A 12,281-nucleotide genomic window follows, 5' to 3' on the forward strand; every position below is an offset into this window, starting at 1 on the left:
GTCACCATGGCAACGTCGCCCCGTCCGGGAGGAGGGACTGGGACCGAGGGGGCGAGCCCATTCCGGGAGTGGGGGGGAGGCCGGGGCGGACAGACCCATTCCCGGAGTGAGGGGAAATCCTGCCCGTTCCAGCAGCTGCTCGGGCCCCGCTCGTACTCGAGCTCCTGTGGGGTTCACTCACCGGGTGACGGACTCGAGGATCGAAGCTTCCAGCCTCACCGACTGGCCCCCGAAACGGTGCTGACAGGCAGGACCATGGAGGAGAGGCCCTACCGGCCTAGAGAGGCAAAGCTCCAGCTGCTGCTGCGACTGTAGCGGCTGCGTAGGAAGGAAGCGTTTCCGGGGACAGCGGTGGAGGGGCGGGGCTGATATTGCGCAGGCGTAGCGGGTGCGGTCTTCGGCTGAGCCACCTAAATGAGGGTAGGGAAGCACGGAAGCGAAGTGTGCACAAGCGCACAAGAAATAATGAAGGCGAACGGAAGTGGGGCACCAGAACGGTAGAGCTTGCGTGCCCTCTAGAGGGAAATCTTCAAGAAAAGGAGGACGGCTAGGGTAGAAGGTAGAGGAGTGGTCAAGGGCGAGGGAAAGATGTTTGGGAATTAACGAGGTGATAATGTCGACTCTGTTTTCAGCCTACATTCCCAACGTTTTCTTTCTCCTAGTTAAATCCTGGGATAACTTGAAATGAACTTGCCAGCAATTCCACACATGATTTTGCCACTGTTTCCGGGTTACAGATGGTAAAACTAAGGGTCAGAGAAGGAAAGGAATATACTGTCTCGAAGACATAGAATTAGTGGCAGTCAGAATTAGAGTTCAGGTGTTTCCAGTACCACAGCACTGATTTCGTGCCCTACTGAGTGCCAGGAAAATTTGCACACGTTCGAATGAGACAGCCCCTGCCCTCAGACACAACCTAACTGTATTAGAAGGCAGAATAGTGGGTGTTTTATCATGTGGATATCCATTTATATTTATATATCTATACGTATTTAAAATGGGGGGAAAAAGCCCAGGTTCTGAAGTCATACCTGGAAGCAGATCCCAACGCTGCCTGCCGCCATAGCTGTTTCTCTCTGCCTTCTCTTCTGAGTCCAAATAGTGTGGACAGTCAGTAAATATTTGCTGAATGAGTCAAGAATAGAGAAAGGGCCACAGCAAATTGATGAGTCATTTCACTCCTGCCTCAGCAGACCAAAACCCACCGATTTCCTTGATCCTAGGTTCCCCTTCTCCGGAATGGAAAGAAGGGAAGTAACTGGTTCCAGGAAAAGAGTCCAGGTTTTCTAGCCTGCTCTACTAGCTGTGTGATTAGCAAGCCACTTTCTTCTTTAAACCTCAGCTTCCCTGTTTATGAAATGAGTAATTAGACAAGATTTCTGAGGTGACTTCCAGTTCAGCTGTTCTTTTAGGCACATCATTTCAGCTCACCAAATCTCTCTGGTGTATTAATGACTCACATGATCTAGTGCTTCTGAGAAAACATCTTCTGTTTATTAAGTATCTATGTGATCTTGTTTCATCTTCATAATCAGAGAAGGTATGGGAGCTCCCTGGCAGTCCAATGGTTAGGACTCTGCACTTTCACTGCCGAGGGCCTGGGTTCGATCCCTGGTCGGGGAACTAAGATCCCACAATGGCCAAAATCATCATCATCATCATCATCATCAGAGAAGGCAGATATTATCCCCCACTTTAAAGGTGAGGAAACTGAGGCTCTGAGAGTGGGGCCTGACTCTACCTAGGTCAGAGAGCTCATAGGAAGCTGAGCTGGGATTCAAACCCAGGACACCTGACTCCAAACACCAAGATACCATTCCAGAATTCTAAAAAAGAAAAAAGAAAGAAAGGAAGAAGTGAAATATGTGTGGGATAGTGGGAAGGGGGAAAGGAGCAGTGAATCCCTAGGCTTAAGTGGTTCAGGGTGAGGGATTAAGGAGAGGTTGGAAGAGAGGCTCAGGAAAAGTGCTTGAGAGGTTCAACTTAGTTTCGGCAGGCAGCTTCCTCTTTCTTCCAGGTGCTAGATGGTGTGTCTCTTCCTGAGTTGGGCCCCCTCAAGTCACATCTGGGCCTTCTCCACCCCTTCTCCTCCCACAGAAGGAAGGCGTTCCCTCCTCTTTCTCCTGAAATGGAAAATGCAGGTAGCCCTGAGGCATTGGGGCTGGTGGATAGCTGGTGTCTGAGTCATCCCTGGATCCTGGAGCTCGCCTTTGGGAAACCCCAAGGGCCTGCCAGACAGCAGTTTCCTTTTCCCTGTAGAATTTCAGCTCTTGAATTCCTACCTTTCCAAGCCCCGGAAATGGGCAGTGTCCCAAGTCTTAATTTGGCTACGAGAAGGAAACTAAGCTGGGGAAAACCACGGTAATACTCTTGGCCAGTCTTCGTGACCCATTTTGAGAATTTGACTACAGGTGGCCTGGAAAAGGAAAATGAGCTTTGGGTTCAGACCACAAAGCCTGTGCTAGGGCCCCGCCGATTTGCCGTGTGACCTTGGGCAAGTCCCACGCTGGATCTTAGTATCCCAAACTATAAAATCAAAGAGGTTCGTTGGACTCCAACTTCCAAATGCAGTCCATGGCCCTGAGCCATCTGAGTCACCTGAGGAACATATACAGTCAGATTCCCAAGCCTTGCTGCAAACCGAAGTCTGAATCTCCAGAAGCAAAGTACAGAAATCTGTAAAGAGCTCCCCAAGTGATTCAGAGGTACATCCGCATTTGATAATTACAGAACAAGATGATCTGTAACTGACCTCAAACTAACTCTCCTGCTAACAGAAAATTGCGCTGTGACCTTGCCATGTCCACGGCTCTCTTTGGGCCTCAGGGTTTTCTTCCCCTGTCTGTAATATGAGTGGGTTGGACTAAAATAGCTGATCTCCAAGGGCCTTTCCCACGCTGCCAAGTTTGTAGTTTTCAAACTTATGAATGAAATTTTAAACTTTGCGTCAGAGGCAGAATGACAAAAAGCCACAAGCTGGGACAAACTGTCCTCTGGGCGCAGAGGAAGAGACTGCCTCTGGTCACTTGGTCATTGACGTCACTCTCACACTGGGCTCCCACTGTGAGCACTTAAAGACAACTCCTGCTGGAGTCACTTTCTAGATCCATCCCCGTAAGTCCCTTGGGAAATGCCCTCTTAGAGGTCTATGGACTTTGGAACCCTTCTTGTCTTTGAACACTGGCTCTACTACTGTCTTACTGGGTGATCTTAGGGAAGTTACTTTATCTCTCTGAGTCTCCTCCTCTATGAAATGGGGTCAGAATATTACCCATGTCATGGGCTTTCCTGAGAATCAAATGTGTGTCGGGCAGTGTCCCACTGCCGGATATGTAGTCAGCGTTATGTAAACATTAGCAATATTAATTACTGTATTATTTCTTTCCTTGGAATGTGGGAGTGGTAATAGCTGTTCTCTCAGATTTATGGCAAGGATCTAAGTAGATAACAGACAGAGTGAGCTCCTATTACCTGGCACGTAATAGGAGCTCAGTAAATGTGGTACCTTCTCTTCCTAATTCCATCCCACCCCTGAGTTCTCCAACCGCCCATCCCCCCCACCTTTCTCCCTTCTTCCTCCCCAAGGCTGCCCTACAGCCTCCGCTCCGTGATCTTTTTCAGGGAAGGTTTGCAGGAAAACACTTAAGGGAGACACGTGTCTCAGGTTATGCAACTCTGTGCTTACATTTTTTGGAAACTCCACGTGGGAGGCTAGCGTTTGGCTGCCTGTCCTCTGCATTGGTGATCATCCTGGGCTCTGGCCAGTGAGTCACTCTCTTAGAAGGGAAACCAGAGAGAGTTCATTCATTGCCTGCTTGTTTTTTCCTCTGGACTGAGAACCCTTTGTTACCTTCACTGTTTTAAGGCCTGCGTGTGCCTCTGTTTCCAGGGAAGGATATTTGTTGAGTACCTACTGTGTGCCAGACACATATTATCTCATTGAATCTTTTCTTTTTTTTTTTTTGGCCACGCTGCGCAGCCCAACCAGGGGTGGAACCCATGCCCCCTGCATTGGGAGCCGGCGTCTTAACCACTGGACCGCCAGGGAAGTCCCCATTTAATCTTTATTTAATTTCCAAAACGAGCCTGTGAATTGTAGGTACAATGAATGGTGCTACTTAATAGATGAAGAGCCTGAGGCTGAGGAAAAGGACAGTTTACCCAAGACCACACTGCCAGTGAGTGGTAGAGCTTGAACTCCAACCCAGGTCAGCCTGACTCCAAACAAACCTCTTCCCGGCGCACAGTAGAAAGTGCACTGGACTTTACAGTTTACATAGAGCTTTCAACTACATGATCTTATCATCCCAACAGCCCTGGGGAGGTGGGTATATATACATTTTCTCCATTTTACAGATGAAGAAACTGAGGCTCAGAGAAAGAAGTGACTCAGCTCAGTACACAGCTGAGGTGTGGTTGGTCTTGTCAGTTGGAATGATCAGAGTTAAGAAGCCTCTGGAGCTTTAATCTTTCCACTCCAGCCTCCCACTTCTTTACACCAGAGGGGGTCGAGGAACTGGTTTTCTGTGTTCTGTGCTCAGTGGTCAGTGGTTTCTACAAATCACCTCTCTGTGGAGGATGGACGATGCCAAGCATTCCAGTGGGTGGCTGGGCCTCCGAGCAGAGGGTGTTGTTTCTCTTGAATCAAGAACTCTTTTCCAGGGATTGGTTACCCAGGCCAAAGACACTCTGGAGAGAAGTGAGATTTTTTGAAACAGTTACCCCAGCCCTTCAGGTTTTCTGACCCCACCGTGTACTATACTCTCTGCCCCTCCCTAGAAATTGCTCCTTACTCTGACCTTGAAGGATTCAGGGCTTTATTTTAAGAAGAAAAGATGTTTTCTTCACTTTCCTTTTCGTCTTCATTCATTCAGTCAGTCATTCAATCACTCATTTAATAAATATTCATTCAGCATTTACTATGTGCCAAGCACCGGTCTGAGTATACAGATGGAAATGAATAAAATGGGGGGAATTCCCTGGCAGTCCAGCAGTTAGGACTCTGCCATTTCCCTGCTGAGGGCGTGTGTTCAATCCCTGGTTGGGGAACTAAGATCTCGCAAGCCGTGCAGCATAGCCAAAAAAGAATAAAGAGAAAATCTCTGCCCTCTTAGAATTTATTTTCTCATGGAGGAGAGAGACAATAAACAAGTCAACCAACAATGTAAAATTGAACATCAAGCAGTGAGAAACACTATGAACAGAAATGGGGGTCAGGGGACAGGGGCAGTAGAGGATGGAGGGTGAGAGGTGTCACTTCAGAAATGGCAGTCAGCAAAGCCTTCCCGGAAGAGGTGGCATTTAAGCAGAGATCTGACTAAAGCAAAGGATGAAGCCAACTGGATATCTGGGGAGAATATTCCAGATAGAGGGAACTCAAGTGCAAAGCCCTCAGGCAGGAATGAGATTGGCATATTCACGGGAGAGCAAGGCGGCCAGTGTGGCAGGATCTGAGTGAACAGGGGGAGGAACGGAGGTTACACCATCACCCTTGACCAAGAATTGATGGCTTACAGTTTATTTTCAACTTACAACACCCCTGGGAGGTGAGTGGGGTGGCTGGGTGGGGGTAGGTGGGAGGGATGGGAAGAGGAGGGCAGATTCACTCATTCACAAATATTTATTTATTCATTATTCTTTTAATAACAAAAAAATTGGGGGGTGGGCCGTGCCACACAGCTTGCGGGATCTTAGTTTGCTGACCAGGGATCAAACCCAGGCCCCCTGCAGTGGAAGCGTGGAGTCCTAACTACTGGACTGCCAGGGAAGTCCCCACAAATATTTATTGAGTGCTTACTATGTAGCAAGCACTGTGTTAGCCTATGGGTATCCAAAACAGACGTAGTTCCTCCCTTCAGGGATCTTCTTATCTAGCGGGGGAGATACACAATAAAGCAGGAAAATCAAGAAATAATTGAATACAGATAAATTGCAGTGAATGTGATAAAGGAAGCCATGTAAAAGAATTTGGGCAGGAACATAATTTGGCCTCAGGGGAAGGTCTGTTTGAGGAAGTATTATGAAAGGAGTAGCCCTGAAAGATGAGAGGAGTTAGCCAGGACAAGGATGTGTCAGCGCATTTATACCAGTCCCTATGTCATCACACAATGATTCTCGTTTATTAAAGGAGAAAACAGACTCGAGACATGGGATGTAAATCGCCCATGTGATAAATCAAATGGCCAAGCCAGGCTTCCACCGAGGTTCTTTACCTCCCTGCCCTGTTACCTTCTGTTGCACCAATAGCTTTTGCTGTTTGCGAAGAGCAGATTCTGATTGCTGTGGCATCTAGAAAATAATTGTGCTATCTCTGCCTTGACCAGATGTGGCTAGAGCCTGGGGAAAAAGACCTCAAGGGAACAAGGAAAGATGGGAGAAAAGGGAAAGCTGAGCTGAATGATTGGTGAAGGGAGGTGTTGGGCTGAGGATGGAAGTGCCCTGCTCTGTGTGCTGCACTCCAGCCCTTGGCCTTGGCGCTGCCGGGTGTGAATCACATGGCACCAAGCCAACCACATCTAAGTGCTCAGAGGATGCTCTCTATCAAGGACTCAGAAGCAATAGGGTGTTGTGGAAAGAGCCCAGGGCTAGAAACCAAGGGATCTGGGTTTAGATGAAATCTTCGTAACCTGGGAAACTCACTTCATCTCTCCGAGCTTTTGTTTTTAAATGGTTATAATAACACCAGCCCTGGCTACCCTCTAGGACTGTTTGGGGTGTATAGATGCAATAACCTAGATGAAATCTCTTTGAAGAACTACATAGCACTCTGTGAATGGTTGGAATTATTAATATCTGTGCCTTTCTCTAGCTGTCAGAGTAGGGGACTGCAGGGGAAGCAGTATGCAGGAGGTTCTCAGGGACCAATCTCTCAACCTCTTTTCTAGCATCTTCCTCTCTGCTCCCTTGGGGACAGTATACTTCAAAAACGTTTTTTCGGGGAGAGCAGGAATGAGAGCTGCAAACTCAGTGGGACAACACAGTGAGACAGAATCAATGAAACCTGATTTCAATCCTGTATTAGTCAGCTGTTGCTGCGTAACAAACAACTCCCAAATCTCAGGGGCAATCAGCATGTATTTCTCAATGGTGGGTTTGTAGGTCAGCCAGGGCAGCTTTGTTACAACTTTGTTGTCATTTCTCCTCTCTGAGCCTGTTTTCTCATCTGTAAAATAGAAGTAATACTACTTTACAGAGTCAGAGTGAGGATGATGTTCAACCTTCCCTTTTAACTAAACAAACCCTCTGTTCAGGATATGTTAGAAGCTAGATGATGTTCACCCTCTAGGCCCACTAGTAATCCAAGAAGTGGTCTGACCTGAAAGCTCTCACTCTAGGAGACAATGAAGGCTACTGGCCAAGCCAATCAGACTGGCTGTCCCCCAAATTCAGACTAGAATAGAGAGCCAGTAAGTCAGTAAAAGAGACAGAGGCACACATCCAGGAAGAGGAGATACCCTCAAATAAAGATCAGGCCGGCTTCAAGAGCTGAAGATAAGTCTGCCAACCCCTGGAATCACCTCAGCTCTTGATATCTTCCTTTCAGTTTGTCTTTTTTTTTTTTTTTTAATTTTATTTATTTATTTATTTATTTATGGCGTGTTGGGTCTTCGTTTCTGTGCGAGGGCTTTCTCTAGTTGCGGCAAGTGGGGGCCTCTCTTCATCGCGGTGCGCGGGCCTCTCACTATCGCGGCCTGAGGGAAGCCCTCAGTTTCAGTCTTTAGCCCACCTATATCCCTCTAATAACCCCCAGCCCTTTTTTCTTAAGGAGTCCTGAGTGAAACGTTGCTCCCTGCACTTGGAAGCATTGCACTAACACAGAGAAGATGCATATAAAGTTGCCAGCCCTGAGCTTGGCATATAGTATGTTCTTGGCCCCTGATAGCTACTGTTAACTAATCAGGGAGCTGCTTAAGAGCAGGGATGGGGTCTCATCCACCATGGTTTTTCAAAAGGCCTCTCACATAGATGTTCATCAAATGTTTATTACAGGACTTCCCTGGTAGCGCAGTGGTAAAGAATCTGCCTGCCAATGCAGGGGACACGGGTTCGAGCCCTGGTCCGGGAAGATCCCACACGCCACGGAGCAACTAAGCCCGCGTGCCACAACTACTGAAGCCAGCGCGCCTAGAGCTCGTGCTTTGCAACAAGAGAAGCCACCGCAATGAGAAGGCCATGCACCGCAACAAAGAATAGCCTCTGCTCGCCACAACTAGAGAAAGCCTGCGCGCAGCAACGAAGACCCAACGCAGCCAAAAAAAAAAAGAAAAGAAAAAAACGTTTATTACATAAATGACCAAATGAATGAATTTCTATGTCTGAGCCCCTACGGAAAAACATTCAAATGGCATTTATCCACTAGCAAAGAACAAAGAGTCACCGAATATCCACTTGTGCCAGATCTTGGGCAAGGTGCTAGGAATCTCTCCGTGGACAAGACAATATCCCTGCTCTTGTGAAGCTTATGTCTGGAGTTGAAGTGGATGATAAACAAGAAAAAGGATCAATATATGATGTCAAGTAAGAGAAGTGTTATGACAAAAAAAGTAAAGAAAAGCAAGGAAAAAAGAGTGACTGAAAGAGGGGAGGGCTGTTTTGAGAATTCTTTAAAATACCTTGTGGATGCTGACTCACTGTGTGGGCCTTGGTTTGCCTGTCTCACAATGGGAGTGCTGTTGGATTGAATGGACTGGGAGAATCCTTCTGAGCCCAGTGTTCCCAGTTTCTGTGGTTATGCAAGGCAGTGGCTGGACATCCCACAGCCTCTGGAAACCCCAGGTTGTCATTATCCGGAGCTGAAGAGAGATTTGCATGGAGCAAAGAAGACCAGAGAGGGTTGGTGCCATTCTGGGAGAGAGAAGGCCCCAGGACTCACTTTCTCAGATATTCTGAAAATAGTGACATGATTCCGTTGTTTACTGTGTGTGAAGACCTGTTGGGGAGGGAGCTTCCCAACTCGAGACTCTCACAGGTAGACCTCTGTTATCATAACAACAGGTAAGATCTATGTGCAAGGTATGTGCTAAGAACCATACTCTCAACACTCATGATATGGGAAGTATAACAACTCCCAAGTTACAAATGAGGAAACTGTGACACAGAGAGGTAAAGTATCCTGCCCCAGGTCACACATCCAGGATTACAGCCCAGATCTTTCTGACCCTGAAGCCTGGGATCTTAATTTCTAACTCTAACACGAGTGAGAAAGGGATGTCTGCCAAAGGAGAGGGACAGATGAAATACAAGTTATCTCAGGGGAAGGAGGGATGAGAGGTAGAAGGAAAGAATGAGGGATTTGCAAAGGCTTCCTGGAGGAGGAGGCCTTGGAGGTGGGTCATTAAGGACAGGATTGGTCATAGCTTCTTGAGCTTGGCGTCTCAGTCTGGTGCAGGGAATTGGAGACTTCAGTTCAGTTCTACAAACCTTGGACTACTGCACTTTGTTTTGTGAGAGCCAAGAAAAAACCTATTAGAACTTTTTAAAGGGGCCCAGGGTCCGGTCAAGTTGTTTTTAACTCTTCGGGAGTCAGGACTTCTTTGTGGATCTGAAGAGAGACTCAAATTTTATGCCCCAGAAAACTTTACATAGAGACACATACCGAACAGAAGTAGGGACCATCCACGTACTTTTATCCCCAATTCAAGGAGCACAGTTTAAAATCCCACAAATTCACAAATAACTACATTCAAACATGTTGGATGCCTTCAGAGAGATTCTCAGAACTTGGACAAGCAGAGATTAATTTCTTTCTTTCTTTCTTTTTTTTTTTTTTGATGGTTAGCTGAGATTAATTTCTTAATTTCAGAAGGTTAGGATAGATTTATAGAAGAGCTTCCACTAACAGTCTCAACTTAGCACTCCTCAATCCTTTCTGCTAGTTACTCGCTAATGATTATTGAAAAACTATGTAGAATGGGCATCATCAGAAAATCTACAAACAACAAATGCTGGAGAGGATGTGGAGAAAAGGGAACCCTCTTGCACTGTTGGTGGGAATGTAAATTGATACAGCCACTATGGAGAATAGTATGGAGGTTCCTTAAAAAACTAAAAATAGAACTACCATACAACCCAGCAATCCCACTACTGGGCATATACCCAGAGAAAGCCATAATTCAAAAAGACACATGCACCCCAATGTTCACTGCAGCACTATTTACAATAGCCAGGTCATGGAAGCAACCTAAATGCCTATTGACAGACGAATGGATAAAGAAGGTGTGGTACGTATATACAATGGAATATTACTCAGCCATAAAAAGGAACGAAATTGGGTCATTTGTAGAGACGTGGATGGATCTAGAGACTGTCATACAGAGTGAAGTAAGTCAGAAAGAGAAAAACAAATATCATATATTAACGCATATATGTGGAACCTAGAAAAATGGTACAGATGAACTGGTTTGCAGGGCAGAAATTGAGCCACAGATGTAGAGAACAAACGTATGGACACCAAGGGGGGAAAGTGGCGGGGGGTGGTGGTGATGGTGGTGTGATGAATTGGGAGATTGGGATTGACATGTATACACTAATATGTATAAAATGGATAACTAATAAGAACCTGCTGTATAAAAAATAAATAAAATAAAATTCAAAAAAACGTTTTACAAAAATTTTAACTGTTTATAGAGATATAACTGACATAAAATAAACGACATGTATTTAAAGCATACCGTTTGACATATGTATACACTTGTGAAACCTGTCCTACAAACTTAGATAATTATTAAGCAGAAAAAGTAAGGTCCCCCCCTCCATGAGTCACATATCCGTGAATGAATATTGCTTGTGCTAGAATGAGATAGGTTTTTAGCAATAATTTTATGCCCATTTTTCTTTTTTTCTTGCTGTCAAACAGTGGTGTGCCAAAGCCAGCTTGTACTGGTTCAATTTGGGGAAATTTTGTGGGTAGTTGTAACACATAATGATTACTAAAAATTAAATTATATAAACTTACAGTTAAATGAACTGTATTTAAAACAACGGAAATAAGTACTCAAAACTCATCACTTACTAATTATTTCCCTACATTTTACTGTTATCTATGCTCTTGATATTATCTGCAACTACTGTGTCTGTGTGGTAGAAATACTGCTCATCTCTAACCAACTCTGCATTCAGTGACATCACATTGGTAGCTTGAAATCAGCCCTGGGGGAGTATTTACACCACAGAAATTGGCAAATGGTACAAATTAGCACTACCCGCCTCCCCCAACCTATTGTTACACATTTACCAGCACAGGGCTGGCTGTAAGTGCTGAGAAACCTTCTTCAGTTAATGAAGTTGATGGGAACAAAAGGAGTGTTGTTACAGGATGTGGGGACAGATAACTGAAATTGCATAGTGACCTATCATCAAAAATTATTTTTAATGATCTATCTACTGACAACTCGATTAGACCCGCCTTCCATTTTGTGGAAATCAAGGATTGCAAAAACCATCTGACTTGCAAAAGGATTTCTTATTCTGACCTGAAATTCATTTATTTTCTCAGTTTATTTCCAAATCCTAAGGAAGAGTATTGAGAAGAGCTGAAAATAATTGCTCACTTTTAAACCTGTAGGGAAAAACATGATCTGGGTTGGAAGCTTGCTTTTCTGTCAAGGCTCTCTGCCTCAAAAGATTTTCATCCTTTGATAATAATTAAGGGATGGAAGAGGGCTTTGGGCACTTTGATTGATTGTCATAGGATACTCCCCCCTAATAATTCCAACAGTACTTGTACTTGGGGCCTCAGAGAATTTTACCAAACCTCTCCCCCACCCACACACACATACACGCTGTAAGGAGGATATTCAGGGGATAAGGAGAACATGAAGCTATCTTTTACAAAGGGTGGGAGCAGATCTCAGAATTAAGATAAACTTGTCCACCAGTTCTCAAAGAGATCAAACTTTTTAAGAAATTCAAAATCTGGAAAACAAATCCCTTAAAACAGAGGTCGGCCACCCTAAGACCAAAAAGTCTGCTCTGCAGCTTGTTTGTGTTCAGCCCAGTAAGAATAGTTTTACATCTTTAAATGGTTGGGGAAAAAAAAAAATCAAAAGAAGAATGCTATCTCGTGACACGTGAAAATTATATGAAATTCAAATTTCAGAGTCCATAATAGTGTTTTATCAGGACACAGCCACTGTCCTTCTTTTAAGTATTAATATTTAAGGCTGCCTTTGAGCTGCAGCGCTAGAGTTTGAATAATCGTGACAGAGACCATCTGGCTCGCAAAGCCTAAAATATTTCACTCTTTACAGAAAATGATTGCTGACCCCTGTCTTAAAACAACC

At 45.1% G+C, this 12,281-nt stretch overlaps 1 protein-coding gene across 3 annotated transcripts in view; it reads right to left on the bottom strand.

The window, feature by feature from the left end:
- SYS1 (SYS1 golgi trafficking protein) overlaps positions 1 to 319 on the bottom strand; it is a 33,491-nt gene extending 33,172 nt beyond the window's left edge. For 2 of the 3 annotated variants that reach the window (XM_082359835.1, XM_082359833.1), the window contains exon 1: positions 182 to 319. The gene's annotated coding sequence lies outside the window, so the exon portion shown is untranslated. The remainder of the gene's footprint in view (positions 1 to 181) is intronic. The other variant, XM_082359834.1, reaches the window with a different exon arrangement.
- Positions 320 to 12,281: the final 11,962 nt, after the last annotated feature.

This window comes from Balaenoptera borealis (assembly GCF_965194805.1).
Source record: "Balaenoptera borealis genome assembly, chromosome: 16".
Taxonomy (NCBI): Eukaryota; Metazoa; Chordata; class Mammalia; order Artiodactyla; family Balaenopteridae; genus Balaenoptera; species Balaenoptera borealis.